Here is a 21,034-nt window from a genome sequence, read left to right as displayed (position 1 = left end):
GGTACTTTGGACCAAACTGTTTGGCCATTTTACAGATGACAAAACTGAAGTCCAGATATTTCTTATGATTTCAAAGTTAATATTATGAGCATAGGATGGAGCTGGATCTAGAACTCTTTATCAGTTATTGTTCTGCTACATCTTTATTTTATTGCTTATTTTCCATAGTCAGCTCACTGATTATCAGGTTTATATTATATTATACTAGAGGCCCGATGCATGAAATTCGTGCATGGGTATGGTCCCTAGGCCTGGCCTGCAATTAGGGCCATCTTCCCCAGCTGCCTGAAGCTGGCTCCACCCCCCGCCACCCCCCTCCCCCCGTTTCCCATTCGCCATCAGGTGATCAGTGCCTGACGGCCAGGGGAAGGGACAGAGAGGTCGGCTGTTCCCACCTGCTCACCAACCCCACCCCTACCACAGGTGGCCATCAGGCGATCGGAGCCTGCCAGCAGAGGAAAGGGACCAAGAGGTGGTCAAAGGGCCTCATAGTGACTGGTCCAGCAGTCGTTCTGCCATTAGGGTCAATTTGCATATTACCCTTTTATTATATAGGATTATATTATATTATATTATATTATATTATATTATATTATACTAGAGGCCTGATGCACAAAATTTGTGCAAGGGGCTCGGCCCTCACAGGCCCGGCTTCGTCTGTAAGGTTGTCCAGAAGGATGTCTGGTCTAATTAGCATATTATGCTTTTATTATTATAGATTATTATAGATCATATTATACTAGAGGCCCAGTGTATGAATTCATGCATGGGTGAGATCCAGCTGGCCTGCCCCAATTGGGGTGGGGGAGCAATCAGGGACAGGGCTGGCCAGGGGGAGGGGCCATGGGAGGTTGGCCAGCAGGCCCTACCCCAATCGGTGTTGGGGGGGCGAATCAGGGGGTGGGGCTGGCCAGCCAACCTCCCATGGCCCCTCCCCATGGTCAGCTGGGCCTGTCCCTCGATCGGGCCAGTTGGTCGGCTGCAGTGCGCATCATAGCGACTGGTTGTTCCGGTTGTTCTGGTCATTCTGGTTGCTTGGCTTTTATATATAGAGATTATATTATACTAGAGGCTCGGTGCACAGGTAGGGTCCCTAGGCCTGGCTTGCGATCAGGGCCAATCAGTGGGGTGACCGGCAGGGCGATCAGGGCCCCTACTCACACCCAGTGACCAGTGGGGCGATCGGGGACCCCACTCACACCCATCTTGGCCTGGCACCACCTGCTCACCTGCTCCACCATCCCGCTGTGGTCCCACTCTTATTGGGGCCCATTGGGGCCAGCAGCACCTCCACTGCCACCTGCTGCCAGTGCTGCGTCGCCAATGCCCGCCATGTTCAGCACTGGCCCCTGGTGGTCAGTGCACATTTAACTCCCAGATGGTCCAACTCCCGCCCTTGGGGACAATTTGCATATTAGCCTTTTATTATATAGGATTATATTTATATTTATATTACATAGTGAACTTTTTCTGGATGGAGATGAGAAGTATTATAATCCAAGTTCCTTTTTCATTTTACTGATGATAATTACCTAAGGACACATTCACTTACCTGCTTTCAAATCCAGTCCTCTTTTTTTCACTCAAATGTTGGATTAAAGGATTATCTCAAACATAAAGATCACTGGTTAGCAATGAAACTAAACAAAGAAAATATGAGCCGATGATTAAATTGCATACCTTGAATTTCTGACCACTTATAATAGCATTATTTTTAGTTTTTAAGTAACAAATTATAATTGTTCTTAAGGGCTATGTTATCTCATAAAAACCAGTATACTATAGGTTCAGTTCTCCATTAATTCCTGGAAAAATTGCCTCTTGCTATTGCCAAAACCATGTTATAGTAGCAGGAAGTGACAAATAGGTGTTTCTGTATTTTGTTGTTTAAAGATCAAATCAATGAGATGGGTAAACATGGAAATTTGGAAATATGCAATCACATATTTATCTGTCTTACTAGACCTTATTGGTAAATAGGCTGGTGGAAACACATTCAGATGCTAATTGAAGCTATATATCCCACGAGGCAATAAACATTAGAAAAGGAAAACAGAAGGAGTAATAACCCATATTTTCAAGTAATGTTTTTTTCCAGTCATTAAGTTGTAAAACATATATTCTTTTAAAAAATATTTATGGAGTTGAGAGAGAGAGAGAGAGAGAGAGATCAATTTGTTATTCCACTTATTTATACATTCATTGGTTGATTCTTGTATGTGCCCTGACCAGGGATTGAATCTGGAACATTGGCATATTGAGACGATGCTCTAACCAACTGAACTACCTGGCCAGAGCAAACATATATTCTTATTATGTTATAACATACTAATTTACTTTAAAAATCCAGTAATATAAATTTAATTATTTCCCAGTTTCTTTTTGAGTTCCGATCACATGCTGAGCACCTGCCAGCAATGCTAGGTGCTGCCATTCCATGCACGAAAGTGTTCAAGAAGCTCACTGTGTCAGGATAGCACTCTGCTGACTACAGGAAATCTTGTGATGTTTTAAGATTATGAAATAAAAGCTCTCCTATTAGGTAAGAGTCTTCTCCTGCCTTTTCTTTTATATATCTCTATTTTATTGAATAATATTCTTCTTAAAATGGGCCAGCCCTCAACCTCCAGCACATGTTTGAGGTACAAAAGGAATACAAGGGAACTTTTCATTCTTAACTTTTCTTCAACATTTGCTTATCTCTAGCTATTGTTTATTTTATAATATTAGAATTTATACAGATTGCTTTCTTTAGATAATTCTAGATACAGATAATTACACTAATATTTAGCTTTTCTCCTATAATATGGCTTTTTTATATCCTGTAATGTTTTTCAAGAGTCAATGTGGTTGGTGCACTGTAACTTATTTTATTCATTAACTAGAGGCTCCATGAATATTTTATTGTGCCAGTTCTATAAATCTATCCAACACGAGGTGTGTCTTTAACCAATATTTTAGAGTCTACTAAAATTTAAATGATTTCTTCAAGTTGGTCTTCATAATGTCACGGGTTAACTACTCCACTGAACACGTTGCTGTCATAAGTAAAACCTGATTAAAAAGGGGAGGTGAAATCAGTATCAAAGAGTAAAATAAACAATCATATTAAATACACACAACACCATTTTTAAGACCATGAAATATCAAAGTAATAATTTTCTAAGTACATTTCTATATTTTGCTTTTATGGCTGAGTCAATTTGCAATTCTAATAGGATGGCTCTTGACTGGTAATGGAGATTAATATTCAAACCTGATACTTAAATCCCAAGTGACAAGATGACTAAAAGTAACAGGGGCTGCAAATAAATCAGTCAGTTAATGCCACAAAAGACAGCGATCAGATTTTGGCGTTGTAATTTGTGAAGCAGACTGCTTACACTTCCTCTAAAAGCATTAATACTATTAAACTGATCTCCTAAAAAGTGATTCTTTAGATTATGTACAGAGGGTTCTTCAATATAAGAGGCAGTGTAATATAATAGTTAAAGCAGATTTTGGATGAAACTTCCTAGATTGGGGTCTGAGCTCTTCTAACTTCTAACTGTGACCTAAATTATGCTGCACCTCACTTTTTCCATTAGGGAAATTTCAATAGAAAGAATTCATACTTCATGGTGTTCTTATGAAGACTATATGTTATTTTACAGAAATCACTTACTCTAATTTTTAGCATATTCTGGTCACTATAATACAGCAAGCTAAGTTATTAACATCAAAACACCCAACAGATTTAATTTTCTTCAGCCTCAAAATTTTGCAGTAATATGGACTTTAATAGCAATAAATGTTTTAATATTTAATATACTTTTAAAAACAACCAACAACAAGCAAAAACAAAAAAGTAAACCTCAGGGATATTAAAATCAAACACTCTGAATATTACCTGACTGTGTGTGACAGTAAGTCATTTAATGTACCTTAGCAAAATGGGCCAAAAATACTCATCCTTGAGAAAGGGATGCTCTAATGATAAAATTGGGTGATAAGTATAAAAATGTTAGGAAATTCATTTATAACTATATAATATGCAAATGTTGTTATTAAGACTATACAAACATTATTGCCTTGGGAGAAATTCCTCATTCAAATAATAGGAGAGCACTCATTTAAGATATTTCTGCTAATGCTATTTAAATATCATGTGTCCTGAAGTTGAAGATAGTGAATTGACTCTATTTTCACTCTATTTCCCAACAAATTCAATTGAACGGACAATGAAATATTTATCAAGAAATACATTCAGCACAATATGAGAAAGAAACAAAAGGCCATTAGCAATCCAGAGCTTATGAAAAATTTCTGTAAGATTCAGAGCAGATGGGATCATAATGACAATATAATTCTGAGGGAGCAAGAGGGAGCAAACACAGAGAAAATCTAGATCCCACACAAAGACCCTTTTTCATTCCACTGGGCTATGGAGAACCTCTAAACTCTGGATAAGAAGTCACTCAGGGTTGGAGTTAAAAATGGGAATAGACTCAGGATAAATAATCAGAGGATTAACAACAGAAATACTGCCAACATCTCTGCCCTCCCTACCTGATGCATGCAGCTGACTCAATTTTGCCCAAGTTAAACTGGAAAAATAGTCACAAAAGCAAGTTTCTCAAATTATGGTCTTTTAGTGTCCTGTATCAGAGTTGCATGGTGGATTTCCCAAGGTAACACCCTCTTCCTAAGGGCTGTCAGCGGTTAAGGACCCACTATTTCAGATCTACAAGGCCCTCTCTCTTTGCCTTGATTTGGAACAGGGTCACCCAGCTCTAGAGCTCCCTGTACAGTCGGCCAATGCCCCATTGCCACTGTGCTGTGAATCAGCTTCCATCTCTGCTCAGTGCAGCCATGCGCACTTTCTTCCCACTGTATTTCTCCAGAGCATTCTCCAGTAAGCCGTCTGCACATGACTTCCCTTCTCAAAGTCTTTTCCCAAGGATCCCAATTCACAGACTGGCCATGTTCTTTATAGTTAAGCTGTCCTTTCTTCACATACACAGAGTTCACCATCAGCCTTCCAATTCAAGAGGGTTACTGGGGAAATAGGAGGCAGGCTTACATAACAGGAACAACACCGGCCCACACCACCCATATACAGAAGGCAAGGACTTCATTCATAAGGGGGGTTGATTCTCAAAGACTACCAGACTTCTGAAGGAGAGAAACAGTTCTAAAAAGAAGACAAATGAATAAATAGGATAATTATTCCTTGAGGAAAGAGAGCTAATTGGGCAAAAGAAGAGAAGGCTAAACAATCTAATTGGTATTCTTGATCTAACTGTGATCTGTGTTTTAATCAGTCTTTCCCTTGATTACCACTGAGACTAAACAACTCTTATCTTCTAATAGGCCATTTGTGTGTTCTCTTCTGTGACTCCCTTGCATATATTGTTTTGCAATGTGTTGGCTGTGCTACACATATCTAATTACCCCAGAGAAAGAAGGTTTTGCTTGTTTGTTTTTTCTTAACTTTAAAGCTCACTTGATTCCCCCCTCTCCTCTCTCTCTCCCCCCTGAGTTTTGAACCAATGACCTCCCCACCCCCACCCCAGGACAATATTCTTTTTCTAAGGACTGTGTTCTTCATTTTATCATATTAAAAGAGTAATTTTTGATAGGAAGAGTGGCTTTCTTATTGGAGTCTCAATTAAAACCAGCTTTCCAATGGACAGAAATAATAATTGGAGGCTCTTTATGTAATTCTATTCAACATCCTCCCCTGGCTGTTCTATTTGAGGTTCTTTGTATGTAAGCATTTCATAATGAATATCAGTGCATATGCTAAGATGTTCTTCACTAGAAACAGTCCATCCAAGGTGTTTTAAAAAGAGAAAGAGAGAGAGAGAGAGAGAGAGAGAGAGAGAGAGAGAGAGACATTTGTGTAGAGTGTGTAGACTCTGGATTATTAGCCAATTTAGAAGTAGTCATTGGAGTACAAAGAATGCACAGTATAATGGTGACTATTAAATATTTAGGTCTAGTCCCAAACTAGCTAACAAAAGAATCATTTCATATCTCTAGAAATGATGGTCCCCAATAATCTACCTAATCTTTATTTTTCACTCAGTATCATCGGGGAAGCCATTTATATAATGATTAAGAGATCAGTCTCTGTAGGAGGTCAGCCTGTATTTGAATCCCAGCTGTGTGCTTTTAAGCACATCACTTAACTTCACAGAACCTCAGCTTCTTTGTCTGTGAAAGGGCATACCAATAATAAGACTTCAGGGAGTGGTTACTAGTATGCAGATTAAATTTAGGGGAATTGTGCCCAGAACACAGTAATCACTCTGTGATGGTATATTTTTTATTGTTTTTAAAATTGCTAGCAGATTGAGATAAATAGATGAATATTCAAGTAAATTTAAAAGCCATTTCAAATAATGTTTAAATTCGGTGTATATTGAAGAGAGGTGATTTAAAATTAGTGTGGTAAATTCCATAGAAACTTATTCTTTGACTATTGAAAAATTAATAAGTCGAACACACCTGCTGAAAAATACCTCTTAAATCTTTATACTTGTGTGTAATGTACGGGAATATGGGCCCCTTCCCAAACTCCAACCCCCTCCCCCCGCCTGGGGAATGTAGTGGAAACCATATGTAAGTGACCCTTGAGCCCTTGGGAGCCTGGCCAACATCTTCGTCCAGGGAGAAGCTGCTTCTGAACATGAGCCTGAACTGTAAACAATTGCAGAGAAACAGCTTACATTCTCCCTTCACACAGCCACCCCACACCCCACCCCACCAAATGCCCTATTTTGCTTTGTTTTCTCTACTCTATATATAACCTCGTTCTGTGAAAGTCTGGGTTGCTGTAAGATTTGACCAGCCGGCCCATGCACAGGTCGGTTGGGACTTGGCGGTAAACTTCACTGCTGGGCCCCCACCAGTGTGCATGTAAGCCCTAATAAACCCAGTCTTTCACGGCCAGTCCTCCAGCTTATTTCTTTGGAATCAACAAACAATACTCTGAAGTTTTCTCCAACCTTGGCTCTTTGCATAACAACTTATAAACTGCACCATTCCAATTAGTTTAGATAGTTAAACATATTTAAATAATGTTTATTAATAAGATTCTCTCATTGACCTGGATAAGATCTTCATTGTCTAAGGCCTACTCTGGAATAGCCCAACAGAGCTAAATATGGTGCCTCTGTGTTTGATATTTCATGATTTAAGCAAGTTCTAAATATAATTATATGCTTCTTTTAGACTAGATTTAAAGGCAGGTCCAGATTTAAAGGTATACTTTCAAAGATACTATTTTAAGTAGTGAAATTTACTCTTCTAAATTCTTTGGTTCACTTGTTAGATGTGATTGAAGTGCTACTTTGAAAATAATACATATTATATTTCTATTATATTTGCTTAGTAAATATTCTGTTGTGTCACTTATATAGGAGAAAGTAGTTGAAACTAGTGTTTTTCTTTTAAAATACAGTAATTCCTATGGAAACCACTATCTTTGGGGACAGCCCTTTGATTTGATGCTTACATCCTGTTTGCAGCATTTAATGTCAATCGAAGCTTTGATTTCCTTTTGTTTGTGGTTTGTCTGAATCTTTTGTTTAGGGTTTTTGGTTTTCTGAATATTATGTTGGTTTCTTTGCTGCTCTTAAGCTTTCTAAAATATCCTTTTTATTTGGACTATATTTAACTTTATTTTCTTTAGCCCCTCAAAAATTTCAGCACTCTATAAAATGGCTATTTGAGACATTCATCTTCACTCCTTTTATATGAGATTTTGTGGAAGCAAAATTTAAGGATGGTAAACCAGCTGTTTCAGACATCTGTATTCATAAACATTTGAAAATAGAGGAAAAACAACCTTTGAAATAAATCAGCCCTTATTATTCCCCAGGTTCTGTCTTCTCTCAACATTTCAATAAGCCCTTCCCATCAGGAGTTACCCTTAGAAACAAAAGCTCCTGAACTTTTACTCATTGAGTTATTCCCCACCCATGCCTACCTGGAAGGCCACCTTGGCCACACTACCTTTCCCTACTCATTATTCTCTCTTGAATCTTGTATCCAACTTACCACTGGCTGGTTAATGGAGGAAGAAACAAATGTTTGTTGACTTTCAGTGCAAGGAAGAGGCAAGGGACGAAATAAATCCCTGAACATAAATCAAAAATTTCTTTTAAATATGTTTCTATTGATTTCAGAGAGGAAAGAAGAGGGAGAGAGAGATAGAAACATCGATGATGGGGGAGAATCATTGATTGGCTGCCTTCTGCACATCGCCTACTGGGGATCGAGCCCACAACCCCGCATGTGCCCTTGACCAGAATCAAACCCAGGACCCTCAGTCAGCAGGCCAACTGAGACAAACCAGCTAGGGTAAAAATTTCTTGATTATAGGTATATACATGGGGGAGAAATTTTTAAGGAAAAAAAAAAAAGGTAGCTTTATTAATACTAGCTTAATTACATTGATTAAAGCCTTGAATCAGTAGATAAACTGAGTCTTTGCTGTGATGACTGACTGAGCCTCCAGGCAAATGAAACTGAAGACATGGGACAAAGGGTGAAGGCAATATTTGTTTTCCTGGATAATTTTGTATTATGCAGTTTTTCTGTAGGGAGATAATGTCTTTGCCTGTCACGAATGCCACATACTTCATTGTTCTTCCTTCTGTCTTCTCAACTCAGAGGGAATTCTTGTCTTTGACACAGAATTTCACAATTTTGCCTGTGTTGTATATTCTATGGCTTAGGGTCCCAGTGCATTAAGAGGTTAGTGCAGAAGGATGGGTATAATTTTTTATTTATCACATTTAGTTATCATGTCAGCTAATGTGGTCTGGCCTTGTGACAGATTGGTCAATGTGTCTTCCCCTTCCTGCTGCCTTGACTTTGTTTTCACATGTGGCCAACTGGAGGCTATTGATAACGTCCCAAGAATTATATGTGGGTTTTAGTGGGAAACAAAGGCTCCATTTAAGCCTCTGGTTCAAAGTGAACACTAAAACTGTCATTCCAGACATTATTCTGACTAATTATATATGTGTGCTTTGATTTCTATTTATGTTACTTAGATATAAATCTCTCAGAAAACCCACTAGGATGATTGTTAATAAGCAAGCCCAATATTGGATGTTCCTGTGTTGATGACTCTCTCAGAAAATACAAAAAAAAATCAACCTTTTATATTTAAGACTATGCAAGTTGTTAAATTTGAAAACATTCCTTTATAATTATATCAAAAAGCTTTGGTTTATATGTGCCAAATATTGTTGTTATTTTCTTCTAAGATCCTGCGGTATTTAAACATATGCTTGGTTGCAGACTGCATTATTCCCTGAGTCCAGAAATGTTCATTAGCATCTTTGGACTAAAAGCAACTCTGCCATATGCATGTAGTTAGTTTCAACTGGAGAAGGAAAGAACATTTTCAGTAGATTTAAATTATACTCTTTGACTTACAGAAAAATCTGTGGGAGTAATTATGAGAACATAGCCTAATTATGCAAGCCACTAAATGCCTTTCCAAAACAGCAGAAAGATCATTATTTATTTTTGTTAAACATTGTGATATACTTATAAAACAAACATATACAAAGGGCATGTTTATTAACAACAGCAGGGCAGCTGAGTACAGAGGCAATGAGTAGAGTTTAAAGTACTGGTGATACTTTGGTTCTCAGTCTGCTTAGCCTGGTTGTCTAAACTTATTATGGGCTCAGGGGTATAAAGAATGGTATTTATTGGTCCCTCCAAATGCAGTCCCAAAGCAGTTCTTTCAATTTGGTTATTTTCTCTTGTCCATTTGTCTCATGTTGATTTAATGATTGGACCAGACGAAAGAACCTAGAAAGACAGAGTAAAATGTCTTTCACCCCATAGTTGGCGCAGTTAGCAAGATACCTTACTGGCTGGGCATTGCTCACCATAAAGCTGCTGCAGTAGAAAGATCCTGGGACTTCTAAAGGAGCTAGCAAGGGATAAGAATTCTTACCAAGCTGACTCTCAGATCCCTGCCTATAGAGTTCAGAGGAAGCAGAGTGGTGAGAAGTCCCCCCACCCCCTTTCTAAATTTAGATGAGCAGGAGCAAATACTTGTGGAATTAATTTCTTGGATTTGGACTCTCGGTTATTTGGTCTGAGTACTCATGGGTCCTGTTAATTCTTTCCCTCTCAGCAATGGTAAAAACAGGGCCTCTCACAATACTTACTTTCCACCAGCCAGAGAATGCGTACACCAGGTGGCTATAGATCTGAGCTGGGGGAATCTAAAAGATGGGTGGGCTATTCTGTTCTAAAGGGGGAAACATATGATTCCATGTGTTTTGGAATGGCTGTTTCTAACTCTGGAAGTAAACTTTGTCATATGAGAGTTGCATTTTTTTTTTACTCTCCTCTTGTAGATGCCTCTTGAGCCCATAGTTAAGCCATGACAAGCCTTATTGGCTTGTGTTGCTATTGCAATTAAGAGATCCTCCCATCAATGCTATATTGGAAAATTTTCTAGATTGGAAAATTTTTAGAAGACTCTCATCATAATTGCTGTTTTATTGATATCTATGAAAAGACAAACATTTTTAAAGTGGGCAGAGAAATACAATGTCCTTAAGAATTCCCTTTAAAAATTGGGATAAAATGGACATTTATGAAGTTAAACCAATATTTGAATAAAACACTACCAAAGGCTTGGTGGGCCAAAGCAACCCCCTATTGATCCCCTAATATAAAAGGGCCCCAAAAAAGTCTAGTCTATTTATCCTGTATTGGAGAAATTTTAAAAGCCAGAAGGTAGAGATTACAATGAGAAAGCTGATCAACAATTGCTTGGGACAGTGTTAGGCAGGTCAATCAAATTACAAATTGACAAAAAGGGTCAGGGTTCCTTGGGTTGACCCTTCATTGGGGACCCAAAGTCTTTATACATAAGAGTGGGTAGAATGGTCAGGGGATAGAAAGAGAAGTTTCCAGAACTCCCTGATATGGCAATCCCATGAACTGTGGTACTAAAACCCATTGGTGAAGCCCTGACTCAGACTAAAAGAATACAGAAATGTAAGGATTGATGATATGAAAATTGGAATGCTTAAACAAGCTTTATGTAAAGGAGTTATGTCAACTTTTCTTGAATGTTTTATGGGAATTAATAGTATGTCTGGCCAGCAATACTTCCCCTACCCACTAATATAAAACCAAAACTTGATAAAATCCTAATAGAGGCTATAGTTAAGAATGTAAGAGCAATGTCAATACATTATAATATTATCAATAGTCCAAACATTAACAATTGTCAATCAATAGGTTATAAAATCCTAAGGAAGCTCTTGAGGCATTTATTTAGATGCTCCCAGGTTATGACAATCATGTTTATATTTAAAGTATTGTGGTCATTTTTCTTAGAACTTTGGACAAATGGTGCTCAGTCTTCAAAAATCTAAGCTACCTTTTGTCTTCCCACGGGCTTAAGTTTTCATAATTGGTATAAAGATGCTAAAAACATAAACTGAAAGAGATTAGTCACTGCTTTGACCCTTGGGAAAATTTAGTAATTTCACCAAGGATCTCAGGGAATTTCTATGCTATCAGAAGATGGACAACTTGGTGCTTTGGTAGGATCTTTGAGTTGCTGATAGACTGCCTGTCGGCTTGGTAGTGATGTATTTCTATGACTCTGTGTCGTTATCATCTGCTGTTGCTATTGTATTATTTGCCTACAGTAAATAGATGTATATCTCTTGCTTAGGACAGTTGGCACTTTTTATTTTGTTAACCAATTATCTTTGTTCTTATGACATCTATGGGAGGAGAAAATGATCAATGGGTATAGATGGAAGAGAAAGAGAAAGAAAAATTAATGCAAAACAGAAACCATTGGAGGAGTTTTGAGGGATGAGGGCACAAAAAGTTGTCAACATAAAGAAATGGATAGCCAAAGAGAAGATATAGAGTTTGCAATGTATAGTAGCACTTTAAGAGCAAATATATTTGGAATGAAAAAAATAAATTTTCAAGCAATTACTAAGTAAAATTGGTTCCACAAAACACTGCTCTTCTTGTCAAAACAAAAACCATACCTGCTCACTCATTCACAACATATGTCTAAGAAATACACCCTCAAATAGAAGAGCTATTGATTTATATTATTTTCCCCAGGACACTCATATTACACAGGGGGAAGTAATCACATCATGGATTTGTTGGGGGCAGGCTCAGTCATTCATCTGGTGTTCTCTAACATCTGCCTTGCAAATAAAATGATAGCATTGCAAGAAAATAAGACATGTCAGAGATGTGGCATGCAGGGATTGAGTCTGATAACACTACTTAGTCTTCTTTTAAGCAAGTCTACTTTATGTATGAATGCAGTGCAAAATTACTCCCATGATTGATATGGTTTATCTCAATGTCTGTCAGTCATTGGATCCAGGATGGAAGGGGCATAACCTTGGACTTGATCGCTTTCTTCAGCTGAGGATATTCCCAAAGCAGTGTTGAGCTGAGGGTTGTCTGTCCTCGGTACTCCCAGTGGTTAGCTGCCTTCAGGATACCACTATTCTATTCACCCAACTGTTTCACTTATAGTTTCTAATGTTTTGTCTATACTTATATCTCCTCTACCATTCTTTTTGTTTTCCCTGGGTGTATACCTTTAAAAAATACCCTCTTAAATGTAACTTTAGAGGGCTGTGAGCAGTAAACAGAAATTAACAAGTGCTTTCAATCTACTGTATTAACCCTTCATCTGAAGTAGCATTTGATGGGGGCAGCATGAAAGACCATCTTCCTCCTTATAACATGTGTTGTCCCGGCTTTTATTTTACTCCTTCTGGATCTAGGTGCCTGTCTGGAAGGTCTTTCTAGAAACAGCTTCACCGTGGCATACCAGCAGGAGAGGAACTGCACTGGGGTCAATCCTAGTGTTTTATACTTTCTAGTTTCTAAGGTTTCCAGCTACAGAAAATTGCTACAGTGACCCAGCAAACTGTCACTCTGAAACATGGGGAATGAGGCAGACCATGACATAATTCCCTCCTTAGGCTGTGGCCACCTGCCACACACACACACACACACACACACACACACACACACACACACACACTTTTTAGACAGAGGAATGGATTCAGAGTGACAGACGCAGAGAAACACCATTCTGCTACTCAATTGCATTCTGACTGTACAGCTATTCTAGTAGCCTGGGGAAATATTTATATTCATATTAAATTTTAAAATGAGAAAGCCCAAGGAATCACCACACTAATATTTTAGAAAGCAGGTTCTTAACATTGCTAAATTGTCTCTAAAGTAATACAGTTAGTCTGAGCCATGTGATTGAGAGCCTGGCCTGAAGCCTATTCTGAGAAAATTCCACTTAAATTTAGGCTGCAGTGTATGATTTTGTCATCCAGGCAGTTCTTGTACTAATGGTATTTCCCTCCTGTGGACCTTCACTGCAGGTGAGAGCTCTTATCCAGTCCCCAATTTAGCCTTGCACACAGCTCTGTACCACTGACAAACTCAGTGGGGGTGATTCCCCCCAGGACGTTTTTTTGGTCAGTCAAAAGACCATTTAGATATGAAGGAACACTGTTAAAATCCACAGAATTGGAGTTCGTTGTAGAATGAAACTACTTAATTTCCTCTCTGAAGGGAAAGAACAAATGATAATGAAATTTGTCATTTAAAAATAAAGTGCTACAATATTTCAATACCCTTTATTCTAAAAGAGAGATAATTAATGTTAGTAAATTGGCTATTTAACTAGTCAGAATTATCAGGTGAATAAACTGAAACCAATGGAGGTGAAGACATGAGCCCAAAGTCACACAAAAGGGATGGAGCTGGGACTAGAGCCCCAGTATTGTGGCCCCAGTATCGGTTTCTTTCCAATAATAATTGAGAGATCACTGTCTGAAGGTTCACTTGTTATGTTAGATGGGAAGATTGATCACATTTTTCTCACAGTCCTTGTATTCCTCCAACATTTTCCTAGTTTTTTTTTGTGTGTATGTTTTTTGTTGTTGTTTTTTTTTCAATGTCTATTACACTGACTTATCCCTGGTCAGTTTTCACAAATGATGAATTGAGTTGCCCTGTTCGCCTCCATTGCTAATATGATAGCCCATCTAGTCTATCACAATCTTTCAAAACTTCTATAAACATTTTTGCTCATTAGCTCATGTTCATCATCTACACTAATAAAAGAGAAACATGCAAATTAACTGTACCTCTGCTACGCCAACAAGCCACGCCCACCATCCAATCAGGAGCGAATATGCAAATTAAACCAACCAAGATGGCGGCGGCCACAGAGCTGGAGTGAGCAGGAGGCTTGGGTTGCCCCAGTGATGGAGGAGGCAAGCTTCCCGCTCGCCCTGGCCAGCCCTGGCCTCCACTCAAGGCTACAAAGTTTCAATTATAGAAGATAAATAAATCCCAACAAAAATGGTGGCAGTCATAGAGCTGGGGCGAGCAGGAGGCTTGGGTTGCCTTGGCGATGGAGGAAGCCAAGCTTCCCGCCTGCCCTGGCTGGCCCTGGCCTCCGCTCAAGGCTACAAAGTTTCAATTATAGAAGATAAATAAATCCCAGATACTTGCTTCCAGCTGACCCTGGCCTCCACTCAAGGAGGCACTGAAAAAAAAAAAAAAAAGAAAGAAAAAAGGAGGGGCTGGGAGCTTGGGTCGCTGGGGGGTGATCAGGCCAGGATGGGACAGCAGTTGTGGGTGATCAGGCTGGTGGGGGGCGGAGCCGTTGGGGGTAAGCAGGCCAGCAGGGGGGGCAGTTGAGGGTGAGCAGGCTGGCACAGGGGTCTGTTGGGGGTGATCAGGTTAGCGGGGGGGGGGGGGCTGTTGGGGGTGAGCAGGTCAGCAGGCAGAGTGGTTAGGGGCAATCAGGCAGGCAGGCAGGCAGGTGAGCAGCTGGAGCCAGCAGTCCCGGATTGTGAGAGGGATGTCCGACAGCCGGTTTAGGCCCAATCCCTGTAAACTGGCAGTAGGACATCCTTCAAGGGGTCCCAGATTGGAGAGGGTGCAGGCCAGGCTGAGGAACAACCCCCCGCTCCGCCCCCTGTGCACAAATTTCATGCACCGGGCCACTAGTCTGTTAATAATGCAACATATGACTCCTGTCTTTCAACACCTTATAGCACCGTTTGGGTCCCCCAATTACATGAGTTTGTGGTGCAGAATGTTGTATATGATTTTCAGAACCCTTTTCTTTTATTCAACAACATCTACCTCAAGTAAAAATAATGTTTTATAATACAATTTATATTAATTATTTGATTGATTTCTTTCTTTATGTCTAAGCTGCAAACTCTATGAAGGCAGGTCTATATCAATTTATATAACTTCTGTATTTCAGGGACTGACAGTAAGTTCTGTCTTCCCAAATTCTGAGAGAATGGTTTCAATGATCAGGAGAGGATGGACCCTAAGAAACATAATATGAATTAAAAAAGTGTCGCAGCAGTTTTTGCTAACTGCTCAAATTATGTGGTCTTGGGTTGGAGTAAGCAGGAAAAAGCAGAAACAAAGTCTGTGTGATTTTGGAAGTCCTTCATTTCTCTGTATCTATATTAAAAACAGTAACAGTCGCAACATGATTGTCTTAGTATGTTCTGTGTCAGGAATTGTGGTAGTTCTTTTGCATATTTTATTTGACCTAATTCAACAATGACCATTGAGTTTAATAATTTACTAACGACATGATTTCCTTGAGTCCTCACCACTAAAAAGTGCATGGTTAGGATTCAGAGCACGGTCTATCTAATACTAAAGTCTAAGTGTCTCAACATCTCACTACACATTTTGAAACAATATCTATTTTGTTATTACTTAAAATATTATTACTTTAAGACATAAAAATATTTGTGACAAATAACCAGTAAATTCAGTAGTAGAAGTGGTATATATTCTGCTAGTGTATATAAACCAAACATTTTCCTTCTCAATGTTTTATTTTTTATTTCTCTTAACTCCTATTTCTATAAGTTTCCTGGAGACCATGATAACGCTCAGTATAGAAAAATAAGGTTCAGTATATAAGTTCACTCGCAAGTTTCTTCATATCTTGTCCTTATAGATCACTCTCTGTAAAAGCTTTTCCTCAAAGGAGCCTGAGGATTTACGAACTAATTTTTCAATATTTCTACTATATAGCTCTATTGCACAACTAAATAAAAGAGTGAACTTTTATTTTGACAATGGTTTTATCACCACTCAAAAGAAATACCTTCAGAGAGAAAATGCATTGCATTTGTATAGATTACAGATACTTAATGTGTTTGGCCAAAGTCTGTTCTGTAAAGAGATGAAAAAATGAAGAATATAAATAGTTATAAGAATATACACTGAGTGGCCAGATTGTTATGATCTCTGAACGCATAATAATCTGGCCACTTGGTGTACTACTCTTGAGTAACTCATTTATTTGATATCAAAGATACTATAAATCGTGCACCTGATCAGTTTTCCCCTTTGCACTGGCTGATAGAAAGCTCAGGGCAAATAGGTGGTTGATCTCCAGCAAAAGTCTAGAATACTTTTGGTACCCATCTGAGATACAAATACACTGAGTGGCCAGATTATTATGTGTTCAGAGATTATAATAATCTGGCCACTCAGTGTATATTCTTCCATTAAAGTTTTGGCCTCTGTCTTTGTATATGTACATATATGTAATTGAAATTACTCAATCATTTTTTTCAGTCATTGATTCAACATGTGGTAGAACATGTTGTTCATTATGTGTAAGACACTACCCAAAGTTATGGGTGAATAATGTACAGAGTCCCTGCCCTCACAAAGTTTTTGTTCAATTAGGAGTGTTAAACAACAAAAACATGTATACACAAATATACCTATACTAGAGGCCCGGTGCACGAAATTCGTGCTCGGGGGGGGGGGGGGGGGCTTTGTTCCTCAGCCCAACCTGCACCCTCTCCAATCTGGGACCCCTCGGGGGATGTCCGACTGCCTAAACAGGCAGTCAGACATCTCTTTCACAATCCGGGATTGCTGGCTCCCAACTGCTCATCTGCCAGCCTGATCACCCCCTAACCACTCCCCTGCCAGCCTGATCAATGCCTAACTGCTCCCCTGCTGGCCCGATCATCCCCAACTGCCCTCCCCTGACAGCCCGGTCACCCCCAAATGCCCTCCCCTGCTATTCCCTCTTTATTAGATAGGGATTTTTCTTTAACATATTGGACAACCCTAACTGGTTTGGCTCAGTGGATGGAGTGTCAGCCTGCAGACTCAAGGGTCCCAGGTTCGATTCCAGTCAAGGGCATGTACCTTGGTTGGGGGTACATACCCAGTGGGGAGTGTGCAGGAGGCAGCTGATTGATGTTTCTCTCTCATAGATGTTTCTACCTCTCTCTCCCTTTCCCTTCCTTTCTGTAAAAAATCAATAAAATATATTTTTTAAAAAACATATTGGACAGTGTACCTGCCGTGGTCTTGACAAACCAGTAAAAATGTAAACCCAAACTAAAAGTGTCATAAAATAAACTCCTTAAACAGGAATTTCATGAGACCTTGGAAAGGTTATATCATGTGGTTGATTCTTCCTTTTTTCCTTCTCTTTCTTTTTCTTGATGTTTCATCTTTTGTCCTTTCTTTTCTCCTGTTATTCCTTCTCTGTCCTCTCTTTCTCTTAACTTTTCCGTTGGTAGTATCGTCAGTACTTGAATCTGTCTTGCTTCCAGAAGACGAAGAAGAGGGAAACACACCGTCCTCTGAAGAAAAAGATGATCTATGTGGGGATCGGTGGTGTTTCTGGTTTTGCTCTTTTCCCGGTTTGTTTGTCATTTCTGCCACCCCGGCATCTTCAGGACTTGTGCGTGGGCACTTCTTATTCATGTCTACAAAACCTCCTGCCTTGGTGAAAACTGTAGGGGAAAAGGCCTTCCTGGGTGGGCTCAAGCCCTGCCCGAGGTGCTGAGGAACCAGGGAGGGGAGCACCCACCACTGCCCTTGCAGAGCCAACCTCCGGACCTCGGGGTACTCTCCATAATGTAACTGCAATGTCCCCGTTTGCCTTCAGAAATTAGTTGTAAGTTACTTCTGATATGAAACCCTACATCAGACATTTCCTTTGCGGTTTGTGAAGATTTTAAACAAAACCCATTTACCTCCCTAACCTGGTCAGAAGTTTCTACCCAATGGGAGAGGTTTGCTGGGCAGCGTCACCCAGATACCTCCCCCCCCCATCTCCAATCACTGGGCTGGGGGCAAGGGAAGTTTCAAGGCGGACTCCCCTAGGCTGCCAGTGGGGCAGGATCACTCACCAGGTCACGGGCGCTTCTGAGGCTGAGACCCTGAGGCTATAGGTGTGTGTGGGGGGATCACTCCATGGGGGCATAGGTGCTTTGGAGGCTGACACCCAGGCTGCCAGGGAGGGATCTCTCCGTGGGGGTGCGGGCGCCTCCCAGGCTGACACCCCAGGCTGCGCTGGGAGGGGATCGCTCAGTGGGGGTGCCAGCGCTTCCCAAGCTAAGACCCGAGGCTGCAGGTGTGTGTGTGGGGGATCACTCCTTGGGGAGTGAATTTGTTTTTGTTTTTTATAAATGGTCAGGAGGGCCTCTGGGCAGCATTCCACCAGGCCGCTTGCACTGCTGGCTCTCAGCGGCAGCCTTCCTGGGACTGGGGAACTCCCGCGGGCCTGAGAGGACTGGGCACCACCATTTTTGTTGCAGAGTGACAGTTCATTTGCATATTACTCTCTTATTAGATAGGATTATGATCAAACCATAAAAATTAGTGTTTGTGATAAAGCATTCTAGAGAGAACCCACGTGATTTAGGTTGGAAAAGAAACACAGTGACGGGGGGTGCAAGATTTAAACATGGAGATGACATATCGGAAACCAGTCAGGGGAAAGTCTGGAGAAAATGGCATCTGGAGATGATCAAAAAAGCAAGTGCGAATGACTTCGAGTGGAAAGTGTCACATTCTAGGAAGAGGGAGCGTGCCTGGTGCCTGGCAAGGAAGGAACAGTGACAGATTGAGGTTTAGAAGTTGATGTGACTCAATAATGTAATGCCCAGTAGAGCATGATAAGAATTAGATTTTATTCAAGTGCACTGAGAAGCTACTGAAGTGTTTTAGGTAAACAATGACATGACCTGATATATTTGATCAAGTTACTCTTACAGGGAAGATAAAATGGAAGAGAAAGGGTAGGAAAGCAAATGGGTAAGGGACAGAACTTTCCAGAGGAATATTGATGGATGGTGGCAATGGAGAGGAGAGGAATGGTTAAATGTGAATCAGGAGGGAAACAATTTTACTGAAACAATGGACTAGATTTATAATTACAGAATTTTAGGCATGGCAGCACCCAATTAAGTGGCATTTAGATAGATGTTTCTAGTGCCTTTTAGAAAACATGGAATAGGCTGTTATCTACTTTCTTAATATACAAGATGTGATTTAATTACCACTTCATTGTTTGAGTGTTAATTACCTTGTTAATGATTTAAGGAGTCTCTCTCTCTTTCTTTCTCTCTGCTCACACTTTTCGCTCTGTGCCCTGAAGCAATTGACACCGGGGACTAAGAAGAAGCATAATGTTAATCATTCATTTTTGTTACAGTGCTTTCTGCAGTGGGTGAATTGAAAACAATAATATGGCGCTAGCTGGTTTCGCTCAGTGGATAGAGCATCAGCCTGCAGACTGAAGGGTCCCCGGTTCGATTCCAGTCAAGGGCACATGCCTGGGTTGTGGGATTGATTCCCAGTAGGGGGCGTGCAGAAGGCACCTGATCAATGATTCTCTCACATCATTGATGTTCCTCTCTCTCTCTCCCTTTCCCTTCCTCTCTGAAATCAATAAAAATATGTTTAAAATAATAATAATATGTAGGCAAGTAAAATGTTAATAGCTTCGATTATTCAACCTATTTTGATTTTCATATTTAAAAAAAATAAAGAAAGCAACAAAAGGAAAAAGAGCTTGAGCTAGCAGCAGTTTGCATTTCAACTGTAGTGGAAGATACTGAGAAAATAAAGCGGTTTGTATTGGTGTCATGGATGTGGAACTTAAATGCACTTAAACCTTTCTTTTTTACTTATTATACTTTAGAACTAAAGAAAACATGTTGCATTCAGTTGAATTTAACTTTTCTTCGGTTTACACTTTGACCTAACCAGGAAGGTTCTAAAATAAAATGCAAGGATCAATATTTTTTCCTAAAAACTGTCTTCTTTTCATAAATTTTATTTCTGTTGAGGATACTTAGTTGTTATTTCCAGAAGCTCTTCTCATGTAGGAGAGGCTTGGTCTTCAATCTCTGTGAGTCCATTGGCATGACAATGTGTGAAATCCAAGTAGAGGGTGGCTATAAAGTCAAAACACATTTGACTTTTGTATCAAAGAGTGACATTTTCCATTTAACAATGTTTTGTGCCTTTTACTTGGACATCACTTAATGATAATGTGATAAATACTGTGAGACTGCTACTGTAACATTAAAAAACACTAGGATATGATACCTTTTTTCAATTATTTGTTTTATAATGTATTTTTAAGAATCTGAGATATAAGAAAAATATAATACCACCATAATTCATTGAATTGTGTAAAGAAATATAATATCCTAGGTCTGAGTTATTAATTCAGTAGAAAAAGTTTATTGTGCCTGCGTGGTTCTTTATGAGCTGTCACCATTATCAGGTCATTATTTTTGATGTATCACAATTACAAAATAGTTTGCAGAAAAATTTATAATTTGTTATATGTAACTTTGAGTCACATTGAATTAAAAAATAATGTTCTGGCCCTGGCCACTGTGGTTTAGTGGTTACAGCATTGGCCCAAACACTGCAGGGCTTCAGGTTCAATTCCTGGTCAAGGGCACATATCTGGGTTGCAGGTTCAATCCCCAGCTTGGATTGGGGTGCATTTGTATAGTCTTTTCTGGAAGGGAATTTTTTGCTGATGTTTTACTCTCAATAGGCTATTTCAATTCCATTTATTTCCGGATGATCCTGCTCAGCTGCTTCCTCACTGTGGCTTCTCAGCCAATTCCCCTGATCTTCTCATGTTCCTCTAATTTGCATG

This window comes from Plecotus auritus (assembly GCF_963455305.1).
Source record: "Plecotus auritus genome assembly, chromosome: 4".
Lineage (NCBI taxonomy): Eukaryota > Metazoa > Chordata > Mammalia > Chiroptera > Vespertilionidae > Plecotus > Plecotus auritus.
The sequence above is the reverse complement of the archived record's forward strand: the minus strand, read 5'-3'. Positions refer to the sequence as shown.